The following is a 14,253-nucleotide window of genomic DNA, read 5'->3' on the forward strand; positions in this document are numbered from 1 at the left end:
TTCAAAGATCGGCTATTTCGGACTATATCATGATATAGCCTCCATATAGACCGATCTGCCGATTTATGGTCTTAGGCCCATTAAAGGCACATTTATTATGCGATTTTGGTCCAGATTTGGATAGAGCTGCCATATAGACCGATCTCTAGATTTAAGCTTTTTGGGCCCATAAAAGGCTCAATTATTGTCCAATTTTGCCAAAACTTTATATAGTGAGTTGTGTTAGGCTCTTCCAAATCCCTCTTCAGTTTGGCTCAGATCGGTCCAGATTTTGATATAGCGGCCATATAGACCGATCTCTCGATTTAAGGTTTTGGGCCCATAAAAGTCGCATTTATTGTCCGATTTCGCCGAAATTTCTAACAGTGAGTTGTGTTGGACCCTTCGATAACCATCTTCAATTTGGCTGAAGCTTTGCACGTGGCTCTTGTTACGCTTTCCAACAACTATGACAACTACGATCAAAACTGTTATATTGTCTGAAAAAGGGTGATTTTTTAAGAGCTATAGGAAAGTTTTTCAAAAAAAAACCACATAGAATTTATAAAAATCTTTATTTGAATCGATATTACTGCATATAATTTAATATTTGAGGATGATTTGCATGCAAAAGTTGACCGAGACTGCGGCTTTATGGTCTATACTCCTAGTCCAATTTTGGCATACTCTTTCCAACATTTCGGCTGGTGTCTCACGAATAAATGCTTCAACGTTGTCTTCCAATGCGTCGATTGAAGCGGGCTTGTCTGTATAGACAAGAACTTTTATATAACCCCACAAAAAATAGTCTAAAGGCGTTAAATCGTACGATCTAGGCGGCGAATTCACCGGTCCCGAACGTGAAATAAAATGTTCATCGAACTCGTCTCTCAATAAGTGCATTGTTACGCGTGTTGTGTGAAACCACATGTCATGCAAGTCAAGTTCTTGCATTTTGGACCAACAAAAAAGTTGGATATCATCTCACGGTAGCGCTCACCATTCACGGTTACGTTGCGATTCGCATCGTCTCCGAAGAAGTACGGTCCAATGATGCCACCAGCCCATAAACCGCACCACACTGTGACTCTTTCTGGATGCATAGGTAGCTCTTGCAATGCTTCTGGCTGATCTTCACTCCAAAATCGAAAATTCTGCTTATTTACGTACCCATTGAGCCAAAAATGAGCTTAGTCGCTCAATGGAAGTAGCGCGCAATGAACATTCTTAATAGAGCACGCATTTTGATAATAAAATGGAAAAATTTGCAAGCGTTGTTCGTTTGTACGACGATTCATGGTTAAATTATAGGCCAAACTGACGGCGTTTGAGAGTAAAAGAAAACATAAAACGTGCGTTAGCTGTATAAACCATTGTTGCCAAAGAGATAATAGCCAAAAAATTACCCTTTATATGTACCTCCCATATAAAAATTGATCTCTTACTGAGACTTCTAGAGCCTCCAGAGGGCGTAATTGAAATCCATTTGGCTGAAATTTTGAACGTGGCTTTTTTTTACGACTGCCAATAACAGAGCTATGTTTGGTCCAAATATTGGCACAGATAGAGCTTCCGTATAAACCGATCATGGCTATATGAGACTCAAATGAAAGGTATTAGGGAGAAGATTACGAATATGACATTAAAATTTGCGTTCAAGTCCAGGTGGCGCTTTTCCTCCTATAGATACATCAAATGGGTTATTTGACCCATTATGATAATATGGGACTCAAATGAAAGGCATTTGAGAGTAGAAAACGAATTTGATATCCAATCTTGGAACTAAGTGTTTTGGGGTACGCCCTAAAGCACGACCTAAACTGATCTTCATTTCCGTTGGGAATAATAAACGAATTTGATATCTGTTTTCAGTGCAAAATGCCGGTGGAAGCCCCACCCCCAAAACACCCTCCAAACGGTTCATATTTATCGGCCATGGCAACATGGGGCTCAACTTAAAGGGATTTTAAAGTGCAGCACGATTTTAATATCCATATTTGAGTCGAAATGTCTGAGGTGCCATCCCTCCCCTAATGAGAACATTACCCTAAGGAAGAACATTACCACTAGGAACCGAAAAGAAACAAATTCTCACACATCAATGAGTGCGTTTCGATTCAAGTTTAAACTCAATTATAAGGGACCTCTTTTTATAGCCGAATTCGAATGGCGTCCCGCAGTGCCACACCTCTTTGGGGAAAATTTTTTAAATGACCATGCATGGCATTGTACCTCGTAAATGTCGCCAACATTAAGAGGGGATAAACACTGATTTGTCCGATGTTCTCGCCAGGATTCGAACGCGTTCAGCGTCATAGGCTATAATGGCACGAATTCGATATCCGCATTCAGGGCGAAGTGTCCCCACCCTTAAGAGATATTAGAGAGTTAAAGAAGGCGCAGCGGAGCGGGCTCAGTTCGGCTTGGATCTCATAGTCCGATCTAAACCATATGTGGGTCAGATGTTGGGAGACATAAAACTTCTTGCGGTTTCAAATTTCAGCAAAATCGGTTAACAAATAAAGCTTTTATGGGCTTCATACCCTTTATCGCGAGATTGGTCTGTATTACAGCTATATCCAAATATAGTCCGATCCTAACCAGGTTTAGGTCAGATGTCGGTAGGCTTAAAATAACTCTCTGTTTCACATTTCAATGAAATCGGGCAATAAATAAAGCTTTTATGGGCTTCAGACCCTTTCTCGGCAGATCGGTCTAAATGGCAGCTATATCTATATATAGTCCGATCCGAACCATATGTGGGTCAGATGTTGGGAGGCCTAAAACTACTCACTGATTCAAATTTCAGCGAAATCGGATAAAAAAACGAAGCATTTATGGGCATTAGACCCTTTATCAGAAAATCGGTCTATATGGCAGCTATATCCAAATATAGTCCGATTTGGCCCGCCCAAGAGCTTAACTAGCGTGCATCAAAAAGACGTAAATGTGCCAAATTTCAGCTCAATATCTCAATTTTTGAAGGCTGTAGATTACAACAGACGGACAGACGGACGGACGGACAGACGGACAGACGGACAGACGGACGGACAGACGGACGGACAGACCGACGGACAGACGGACGGACAGACGGACGGACGGACAGACGGACGGACAGACGGACGGACAGACGGACGGACGGACAGACGGACGGACAGACGGACGGACAGACGGACGGACGGACAGACACACGGACATCGTTTAATCGTCTTGGAATTTAACGACGATCCGAATTATTGGGTTGCCCAAAAAGTAATTGCGGATTTTTCATATAGTCGGCGATGACAAATTTTTTAACAGCTTGTGACTCTGTAATTGCATTCTTTCTTCTGTCAGTTATCAGCTGTTACTTTTAGCTTGCTTTAGAAAAAAAGTGTAAAAAAAGTATATTTGATTAAAGTTCATTCTAAGTTTTTATTAAAAATGCATTTACTTTCTTTTAAAAAATCCGCAATTACTTTTTGAGCAAACCAATATATATACTTTATAGGGTCGGAAATTGTTATTTCGATGTGTTGCAAATGGAATGACTAAATGAATATACCCCCTATCCTATGGTGGTGGGTATAAAAGGTCATTCAAAAAACTTTGACTTTTGACTTGACTTGACTTGACTTTTACTTCTTTTTATAAAAATGTTGGATTTTTTCAATAAATTTATCAAAATATTTTTCTATTCGAAAGGGAAATGTTGTTACTGTTTAATACATCGAGTTGCAGTTTTGCTAGAAAATAAATTTCCCTTTGAAGGCCTTAAACATGCTACTTTATACCCAACTTGTATGTACACTTTGGCTTTGGTCGACCTGAACTGAGCCACATAAGGCCAATGGCAAAAAGTACAACAGCAACAAAAACAAAGCAAACATAATTAATATTCCATAAATATGGTCAATTACAAAAACACAAGCAAACAAAACACACACACACGGCATATATTTAAGCGGGTAAAGCTTCGAAAAACATAATTACAGAAAATCAGACACCACCAAATAAAGGAAGGAAGCATGTAAGGAAGTGAGCGAGCCAAACAAAATGCTGCCAACCAACCATGCGTTGAATGAATATTGACTCGCTATGGTTCGCTTTGTTACATGATTACCACAAATGCTGCCAATTAACCGCAATTAATCCTGATTTATGGCCAAATACACAACAATTAAATCGAATCGAAAACTACATACAACAATAACGGCAAATGAATGTCCTTTCGCTTGTATGTGTGGCGAGAGAATATGTGGGTGCGTGTGTGTGAGGAACATATGCAAGCATTTAAGCCAAGACAACATAAAATTGGCAACAAATTAATAAACAATAAAAATGTACAACAAATTAAGCGAAAGTCTCGCTCCTTTGCCATTTTTCCCTCAACCCCCAAGAGTTTTATGTGCCCCAGCAGCGAGGAATAGAACGCAGTGAAAAAGTTGAAACAGCAGGCAGACTTAGAGCACAAAGTGTATGAAGTTGGAATCTTATAGACTTATGACCAAATGCACAGCAGGAGATGTCATAAAAGACCTACATTTGCCAAAAACCACCGACAACCAAATGAATGACTGCATGAAGGAGTGAATGAGTTTTCACATTATTTTGGGTTAAGCTTTATTTCTACTTTAATATTTTGAAATTAATGGCCTAAAAAGGGGTTTGAAATAAAGCTGAGATTTAAAATGATGGGAAAGTTTAGAAGACTTTCAGTAAGGAAAATCTTGAAATCGTAATAGGAAACTTTGGAACTCAACCTCAAAAGTACTTAAGAAAACTCTAAAAGCGGGGGATGAAAATTAAAAAAAAAAAAATGTTCCTCGCTTGCCAACTTTGCAAAAAAAAAACACACTTTAATATAATCTTAATTTTGCTAAAACCCCCCTTAAAGAATAGCTTCTCTATTGTCATGGCATTCAAAGTATAAACTCTGAGGATGTCATGCGGTGCTCTTTGACTAATGTGAATATGTGAATAGAACAAAAGGACCATGTGATAGTAATAACCATTCTTTTAAAGGCAAAAAAAAAAAGAAAAACAAGTAAAAAGGCATAAAGTTCGGCCGAGCCGAACTTTGGATACCCACCACCTTGGGTATATATATGTAAACCCCCTTTCGTCGTAATTCGGTAAAAATTGGATAATTTATACACCCAAATTCGGCAAGGACAGTGAGTGGTCTTATAATAATAAGTCACTGTTGAATTTTGTATTTCAAATTTCAACAAAATCGGTAAGCTTTTATGAGCTTCAGACCCTTAACCGGCATATCGGTCTATATGACAGCTATATCTAAATACAGTCCTATTTGTACCACATTTGGGTCGGATGGTGTGTGGCCTAAAACTGCTCACTGTTACAAATTTCAGTAAAATTGGATAAAAAAAATAATGCTTTTATAGGCTTCAGACCCTTTAACGGGAGATAGGCCCATATGACGGCTATATGTAAATAAAGGCCGATCTGAACCATATTTGGGTCCTATGTTGGGAGGTTTAAAATACTCACCGTTTAAAATTCCAGCGTAATCATTTAAAAAATAAAGCTTTTATGGGCTTCAGACCCTTTATCGGCAGATCGGTCTATATGACGGTATATATAAATATAGTCCGATCTGAACCATACTTGGGTCCTATGTTGGGAGGTCTAGAACTACTCACCGTTTAACATTTTAGCGAAATCGGTTAAAAAATAAAACTTTTATGGGCTTCAGACCCTTGATCGGGCGATCGGTCTATATGGCAGCTATATCTAAATATAGTCCGATCTGAACCATATTTGGGTCCTATGTTGGGATGTCTAAAACTAGTCAATGTTTCAAATTTCAGCGAAATCGGTTAAAAAGTAAAGCTATTATGGGATTCAGACCCTTAATCGGGAGATCGGTCTATGTGGCAGCTATATCTAAATATAGTCCGATCAGAACCATGCTTAGGACAGATGTCAGGAGGCTTCAAATAACCCAAGGTTTCAAATTTCAGCGAAATCGGTTAAAAAAAATCTTTTTTGGGCTTCAGACCCTTTATCGGGAGATCGGTCTATACGGCAGCTATATCTAAATATAGTTCGATCAGAAATATATTTTTGGGGGGGGGGATATCGGTAGGCCTAAAACTACTCACTGTTTCAAGCCTCAGCGAAATCGGTAATAAAATAAAGCTTTTATGGGCTTCAGACCCTTAATCGGGAGATTTTATGGGCTTCAGACCCTTTATAGGAAGATCGGTCTATATCCAAATATAGTTCGATCTGAACCATATTTGGGTGCTATGTTGGGAGGTCTAAAACTACTAACTGTTTTAAATTACAGCGAAATAGGTTAAAAAATAAAGCTTTTATGGGCTTCAGACCCTTTATTGGTAGATCGGTCTATATGACAGCTATATCTAAATATAGTCCGATCTGAACCATACTTTGGTCAGATGTCGAAAGGCTTAAAACAACCAACTGTTTCAAATTTCAGCGAAATTTGGCAATAAATAAAGCTTTTATGGGCTTCAGACCCTGTATCGGCGGATCGGTCTATATGGCAGCTATATCTAAATATAGTCCGATCTGAACCACATTTGGGTCCTATGTTGGGAGGCGTAAAACTACTCACTGTTTCAAATTTCGGCGAAATCGATTAAAAAATATTGCTTTTATGGGCTTCAGACCCTGTATTTGCAGACCGATCTAAATGACAGCTATATCTCAATATAGTCCGATTTAATCCATATTTAGGTCACATGTCGGGAGGCTGAAAATAACCTACTGTTTCAAATTTCAATTAAATTGGGCAATAAATAAAGCTTTTACAGGCTTTGGACCCTTTAACGGCAGATCGGTCTATATGGCAGCTATATCTAAATATAGTCCGATCCGAACCATATTTGGGTCCTACGTTGCGAGGTCTAAAACTACTCACCGTTTTAAATTTCTGCAAAATAGGTTAAAAAGTAAAGCATTTTTGGGCATTAGACCCCTCATCGGCAGATCGGTCTATATAGCAGCTATATCCAAATATGGTCCGATTTGGCCTGTTCAAGAACTTAACCAGCGTGCATCAAAAAGACGTATCAGTGCCAAATTTCAGCTCAATATCTCCATGTTTGAAGGCTGTAGAGTGATTACAACAGACGGTCGAAAAGACGGACGGACGGATAGACGGACGGACAGACGTATAGACGGACGGACGAACACACGGACATCGTTAAATCGCCTTAGAATTTAATAACGATCCGAAAGATATATACTTTGTAGAGTCGGAAATTGATATTTCGATGTGTTGCAAATGGAATGACTAAATGAATATACCCCCTATCCTACGGTGGTGAGCATAAAAAGAAAACCATACAGCATGCTATAAATTTTCATTGCTGTTTAACTACAAATTACAAGTGACAAACAAAAGAAGAAGAACAACAACAATAACAACGACAATGTCAAGTTAACAATGATGCGCTTTATGCCATTGGCTTTACACTTTCAAACTTAAGCAAAATATAAAAAAAAATATTTTACGCTTAACACTTCTCCAAATAGACTCTTCGTTTACCACACGCTGGCCATGGTCAATTGTTCATAAAAATCCAATTACTACCGCGCAACCACCAACTGTTTGTGGTGATTTACAAGTGGATGTGTGTGGTGCAAAGCTTAAATAAAACCAAATAAGCGCCAAAAAATGTCTTTAATAATTTGGCTTAACTAAAGTCTGATTTCAATGGCCATACTTCACATTTTTTAAGGATCATAGAAAAATGTCCTTTATGCGGCTGTGATTATTTAAATCACACAATTTTTGTCGCTTTGTGTTTTCTTTTTTGGTCTTAAAATTTTTTTAGGTTTCATTGCAGTATATTGTCTGGAACGATATGGTCTATAGCCGGAATGGAATGAAATCTAAATCATAAAATTTTTTTACCCACCACCGTAGGATAGAGGGTTTATTCATTTAGTCATTCCGTTAGCAACACATCGAAATTTCAATTTCCGACCCTACAAAGTCGTAAAATTCTAAGAGGATTTAACGATGTCCGTGCGTCTGTCCGTCGTCCATCTGTCCGTCCGTCTATTGTAATCACTCTTCAAAAACCTTCAAAAATTGAGATATTGAGCTGAAATTTGGCACAGATATGTCTTCGGACCATATTTGTATATAGCTGCTATATAGACCGATCTGCCGATAAAGGGTCTAATCCCCATAAAGTCTTTGTATTTATACGAACTCGCTGAAATTTGTGAAAGTGTTTAGTTTAAGGCTTCCTGACATCTGACCCAAATATGGTTCAGATCGGACTATATTTAGATATAGCTGTCAAGTAGACCGATCGCCCGATAAAGGGTCAGAAGCCCATAAAAGCTTTATTTTTTAACCGATTTCGTTAAAATTTGAAACAGTGAGTAGGTTTAGACATCCAAATATCGAAAATAAATATGCTTCAGATCTCCCGATAAAGGGTCGAAAGCCCATAAAAGCTTTTTTTATCCGATTTTGCTGAAATTTAAAACAGTGAGTAGTTTTATGCCTTTTAACATGGGATTCAAATATTGTTTTGATCGCACTGTGATTAGATATAGCTGTCATATAGGCCACCGTAGCGCAGAGGTTAGCATGTCCTCCTATGACGCTGAACACCTGGGTTCGAATCTAGGCGCGACCATCAGAAAAAATTTACAGCGGTGGTTTTCCCCTCCTAATGCTGGGGGGGGGGGGGGGGGGGGTAAAACTGCTCTCCAAAAAGAGATGTCGCACTGCGACTCGTCGTTCGGACTCGGCTATAAAAAGGAGGCCCCTTGTCATCGACCTTAATTTTGAATCGGACTGCACTCATTGATATGTGGGAAGTTTGACCCTGTTCCTTAGTGGAATGTTCATGGGCAAAATTTAAAATTTTTGTCATATAGACCGGTCTGCCGATGGAGGTCTGAATCCCATAAAAGCTATATTTATTACGCGATTTCCCTGAAATTCGAAATACTTCGACCTAAATATGTTTCTGATCGGACTGTATTTAGATATAACTGCCAAATAGACCAATCTCCCTTATATTTATGTCATTTATTTATTTATCCACCAGTTCCTTAGCACATGGTTTATCCAGTTTGAGCAGTTCGCTGGATGTCCTACTCTTTATCATGGTAACCACAATGCGTTCCATGGTTTTGAGTGGAAAGGACGTTAGCATAAACACCACCCTTTCCTCTTGCCAGGCTTTCGGAGTATATGCAAGTCCTAGGTACGCTGTGAAAATATTGGCCAGATGAGGCTTCTGATAGTGGGGCTCACTTTGTAGTAACGCCGGAATTATTTTATCAGGTCCGGGTGACTTAAATGGTTTGAAGCTCCTCAAGGCTTCCTTGACCATAAATTTCGTTAGGAATAACTCTCGATCAACCTCATTATTCCAAGATTCCTGTGTCCGTGAGTCCCGTCGTATCCTCTGTGAAAATGCGTTTTCATCAAAAGCCTTAATATGTCCTCCGTTGTTTCTGCTCTCACTCCTATGCCGTCTACTAATGTTTCAGTTTGGACATGGGTTTTTGACAGGAACTTTTTCATCTTGGTGGCGTCATTAACGCTATCGACCTGGTCATAGAAAATCTTCTAGGAGGCACGTTTTGCCGCTTTGGTAATCATACTGTATTCCTTGAGTCGTGTGTAATACAAAAATTGCGATGGGCAATATAGAGATTGGATGCAACAAATCTACGCCGAGAGTCAAACGGCTGAGGGGAAATAGAACTGCAGTAAACTGGTGGGATGACGCTATAGTTGAACTTTAGCAAATCAATTGAATTTATACGCAATTATATACCAGAGCTCGCCGCAAGACTACAGCTCTATACAAGGAGGCAAAAAAGTTACTCGCTGCCATAATGTAAAGAAGACATAAAGGGAAGCCCTTGGGGCCTCGGATGCAAAATTATGATGGAAGCAAATGGCAAACCAACAGTGGTGATGGACGTGAAGCTCAATGGAGAATATAGTCCAGTCACTCTTCCCACGACACGGCCGTAGAGACAATGAAGTTTTTTGAAGAGCGCGTTACCAACATAAACCCTTTTACGATAGAGGAGTTAAGGAATGCGGCACGCTGACTCCAGAGCAGAAAAGCCCACGGTCCGGAGGAAATACCGGCATAAGACTTCAGGCAGGTAGGTGAAAATAGAACGAAATTTCCTCTGAGAATATTTAATCGGTGCCTATTGGAAGGTGTTTTTCCGGATATATGGAAGAGACAAAAGCTGGTACTGATAAGCAAGGACAAGAATGATCCGTCATCCCAGTCCTCATACAGGCCACTCTATATGCTGGAGCAGTGCAGTGTTTAGAGCAGTGATGGGTACACTAACACTGATGAAGAGACCAAACTGTGATTGTGGGAGTATCATCAAGCACCAACAAAATGAAATAGCTCTGAAATAGAAAGAGGCGAACAAAGCCGCATGAAGTGGTTTACATTGTTCGTATACTTATATTCGTTTTACATATGCCCGCGCCATTAGAAATTTATGTGGGGATGCGTATGCTGCCCGACTTGTGTAGCCACGGCTCTAGCACGCCATCATTTATGGAGATGGACTCCCAATGAAACAACATAGCTTCCGGGCAGGAATGTCCACTATCGGAGCTCTCAGAAATGTGGTGGAGATAGTAGAGGCGGCTAGGCAAAGAAACCACTGCTCTAGGCCGATTGTCCTGTTGGCCACACTGAATGTGAAAAACACACTCAATAGCCTTAAACTGTCTAACGTACGCCAGGCACTCGGATAGGACTTTAATATCCGGGCGAATCTGATGAGAACAATGAGAAATTACTTGCATAACAGGAGGAGAGGGGGTCCCTTATCATTGAGCTTAAACTTGAGCTTAAACTTGAGCTTAAACACTCATTGATATTATTGAAAGTTGCAATTAAATTGCGTAGCGGTTAAATATGACGTCGATTTAGGAGAGGCTCAAGGCTCCATACTTGGAACGGATCTTTGGAGTGTAAGTTGTGATGACAAATTGCGAACAGGAATGCCAGGCAGATATTCTAAGCGCAAAGGACTGGCTGGGCTACCACTGCTTACAACTCTCGATGCAGAACACGGAGTTCCTACACTTTACGAGAAAAACATCCTAAATTCAGAGGAAATGGGTAAGGACGACATATTGGAGTGCCTAGGACTTGAATATACTCCAAAAGCCTGGCAGGAGGCAAGAGTGGTGTTTATACCCAAACCCGGCAAAACAAGTTATACGACACCAAAGGCCTACAGACCCATAAGCCCTACGTCCTTTCTACTAAAAAATATGGAACGTATTGTGAACACCATAATAAAGAGTAGGACATTCAGCGAACTGCTCAAATACAAACAGCATGTCTATGTCAAGGGAAGGTCGGTGGAGACTGCTCTGCCCGGGTTTGTGCATAAAATAGAATAATCCTTCGATGCCAAGACGTACATACTGGCGGTATGCATTGATATCAAGAGGGCTTTTAACAATGTGCGGACCGACACACTGAACCAATTCTTACACTAGTACCGGGTCGTCCCGGACCTTGGAGACTGGATAAACCATATGCTAAGGAACAGGTGGATAATAATAATAACACTTCTAAGGGGTAAGGATCCGAACGAGAAGGACCGAAAGGGTCTTGCATATGGCACATGACTGGGCTGGACATAGAGGTCTTAATGTTAATGCAGAGAAGACTGCACTAAGCCTGTTTCCTCAATAATACGATTTCGATATCTGACAAGGTCAAATCTTAGGTGTGATCTTGGACAGAAAACTGAATTGGAAGTGTCACATTCAGGAGCGTACTCAGAAGGCCCACAGACGTTGGGGACTATGTAGACGGGCCGTGGGATCGAAATGGGGCCTGAATCTGAGGATATTCCCCTGGCTCTACAGGAGCGTGATTAGACAAATACTTACTTACGCCTCAGTAGTTTGGTGGACTGATAGGGAGAAGAAGTGCAACATCAGGACCATACAACAGGTTCAGAGAACATGTTGTCTTGGCATAGGCGGAGCGATAAGGACCACGCCCACTAGGGCACTGGAGACTATTCTAGATATCCGACCCATTAACATCAGATTAAGTGTGAGGCAACCACTACGGCTATGAGACTTAAGGCTATGGGAGAATGGATTGAGGATGGGAGCAGCTCATACCATCGCGGTATAATGGAGGTGACGGTAGGAAACCTGGAAGGAAGGGGAGAGGTTTCCGATCGGATACCTGAGATGAACCTTGAAGTCGAGTGCGACGCACTGCTGCCATCGGCACAGTCTTGGATTGACGGAACCCTAGTGTTATCATCTGGAAGATCATGTTACACGGATGGATTAAAGCTAGAGGACAGAGTGGGCCTGAGGGTTTACATTGAGAACCCAGGTACTGAGATCTGTTTTAGACTACCTGACCATAATAAGGTCCTTCAGGCGGAGATCCGGGCGATCACGGAATGCATGAGGTGGTGTGGTGCTAACGCGAGGACGCCGAAAGTAAAATTGCCATTAGGGCAATAACAAACAGAACGGAAAGGTCACGAATAGTCTTGCAGTGTATGAAGGAGATTAACGACTTCTCTGAGGATGACAAAATCCGCATCGTTGAGTGCGGGGCCATAACGAAGTAAGGGAAATGAAAGAACGGACGATTTGGCGGTGAAGGCGAAGGGGCTGCCGTCATTAAACTTGGTTAACCCGAAGCCTTTCAGGTCGACGGCGAAAATCCTATGGGGAAGACGAGGCTATTACTGAAAGGAAGCAAGATGGAGGTCAGTATAGCTATTGGTAGCATAGTGGGACGCATAGGACTACGAGCTCACTTATGTAAAATCGGTGCGGCAAGTGATAGCATATGTAGGGCATGCGGGGAAGATGATAAGACGATGGAGCATTTCCTATGTCATAGCCCGGCTTTCGCGTTCAACAGATACCGGTACTTAGGTGGAGACACAATATGAGACATGAACCAACTTAGGAGAGTGGTATTGAAAACAATTAAGGATTTTGTAAGTAGCACGGAATTTCGAACAAAAAATTTGCTTTTTAGAGGCTACTTTAGTTTTTAGAGCACACAACAAGCCGATTATTGGCTTAGGTGTAGGTCCATAGTGGCATGGGGCGGATTAATATCTGCATCCTCTTTTCAACCTAACTAAACCTAACCTACTGGTGAAGACCAAGAGATCGTTCAAATGTCTAGGGATACGAGTGGATAAAAAGCTGACTATAAAAAGCTGAAGCTATATAAAGCAAATCCGCAACGGGACAACAAAAGCCGCGAGACTAACTGGGCAACTCAGCCAATTGATGCCAAACATAGGTGGGCCTTTTCCGAGGCGGCGCAGACTCTTAATGGAGACATTCAATAGCGTCCTTCTCTATGGGAGTGAAATATTGGACATGACACTGCAGACAGAATGCCGAGCGAAATCCCTGCTCTCGGTATAGAGAACAGCGGCTCTTAGGTTCATATCATCCTATCGAACAGTGGGAACACCAAGAGAGAAAATGAGATTCAAACGAAGCATACACGGGCCATACGAGAGGAGACTATCGAGAGATGACCACAAAGGTCGGCGGTGGCCAGGTGGATGCGACTACTTTCCTCCGTTGTATGGATGTAGTGAGATAGAAAGCACGGCGGCGTCAATCATAAAGTTACACAGATGGCGACAGGTCATGGTTACTTCCGGAAATAGCTACACAGAATAGGCATATGATTTTCTAGCAAGGGCATTTATATGGAACTAGAAGTCGCAGACGATGTGGAACACACATTCTTCCACTGCGAGCGCGTGTCGAAAGACGCGGGGAAAGGAAACAGCGTTTCGCGAAGTTTTGCCTTGGCCAATTGTCTAGAGGTTGCTGGAGAACAACAAGAACTGGGAGACGGTAATGTGATACGCCGAACAAGCAATGCGCTGACTTCCCAAAAAACAAAAAGTATTTTGTTTTTAACGCATACACGCCATCATATTTCCTTTTGATCCCAGTAAGCAAAATAGGAAATATTATGGCGATCGGTTAGCGATTACACGTGCCGCCATGACGTCCAAAGTTGGATGTAGTGCTTTCTAAGGAATCTCGTTGAGAACAAAACCGCAAACTGTGCCCTGCACCACTACTGTGGCTATGATAAAATCTATATTTCAAATAAGAAATTCCTGCACATTTGGCTAACCCATGTCCGTCAGTCTGCATATACTTTCTGTGCTGATAGTTCTTCTGTCGTTATTTTGTAATTAAGGTAAAGATCGCACAAATGGGGCAATTTGAGGCACCACGTTTCCTCAACA

Source organism: Stomoxys calcitrans, chromosome 4, assembly GCF_963082655.1.
Source record: "Stomoxys calcitrans chromosome 4, idStoCalc2.1, whole genome shotgun sequence".
Lineage (NCBI taxonomy): Eukaryota > Metazoa > Arthropoda > Insecta > Diptera > Muscidae > Stomoxys > Stomoxys calcitrans.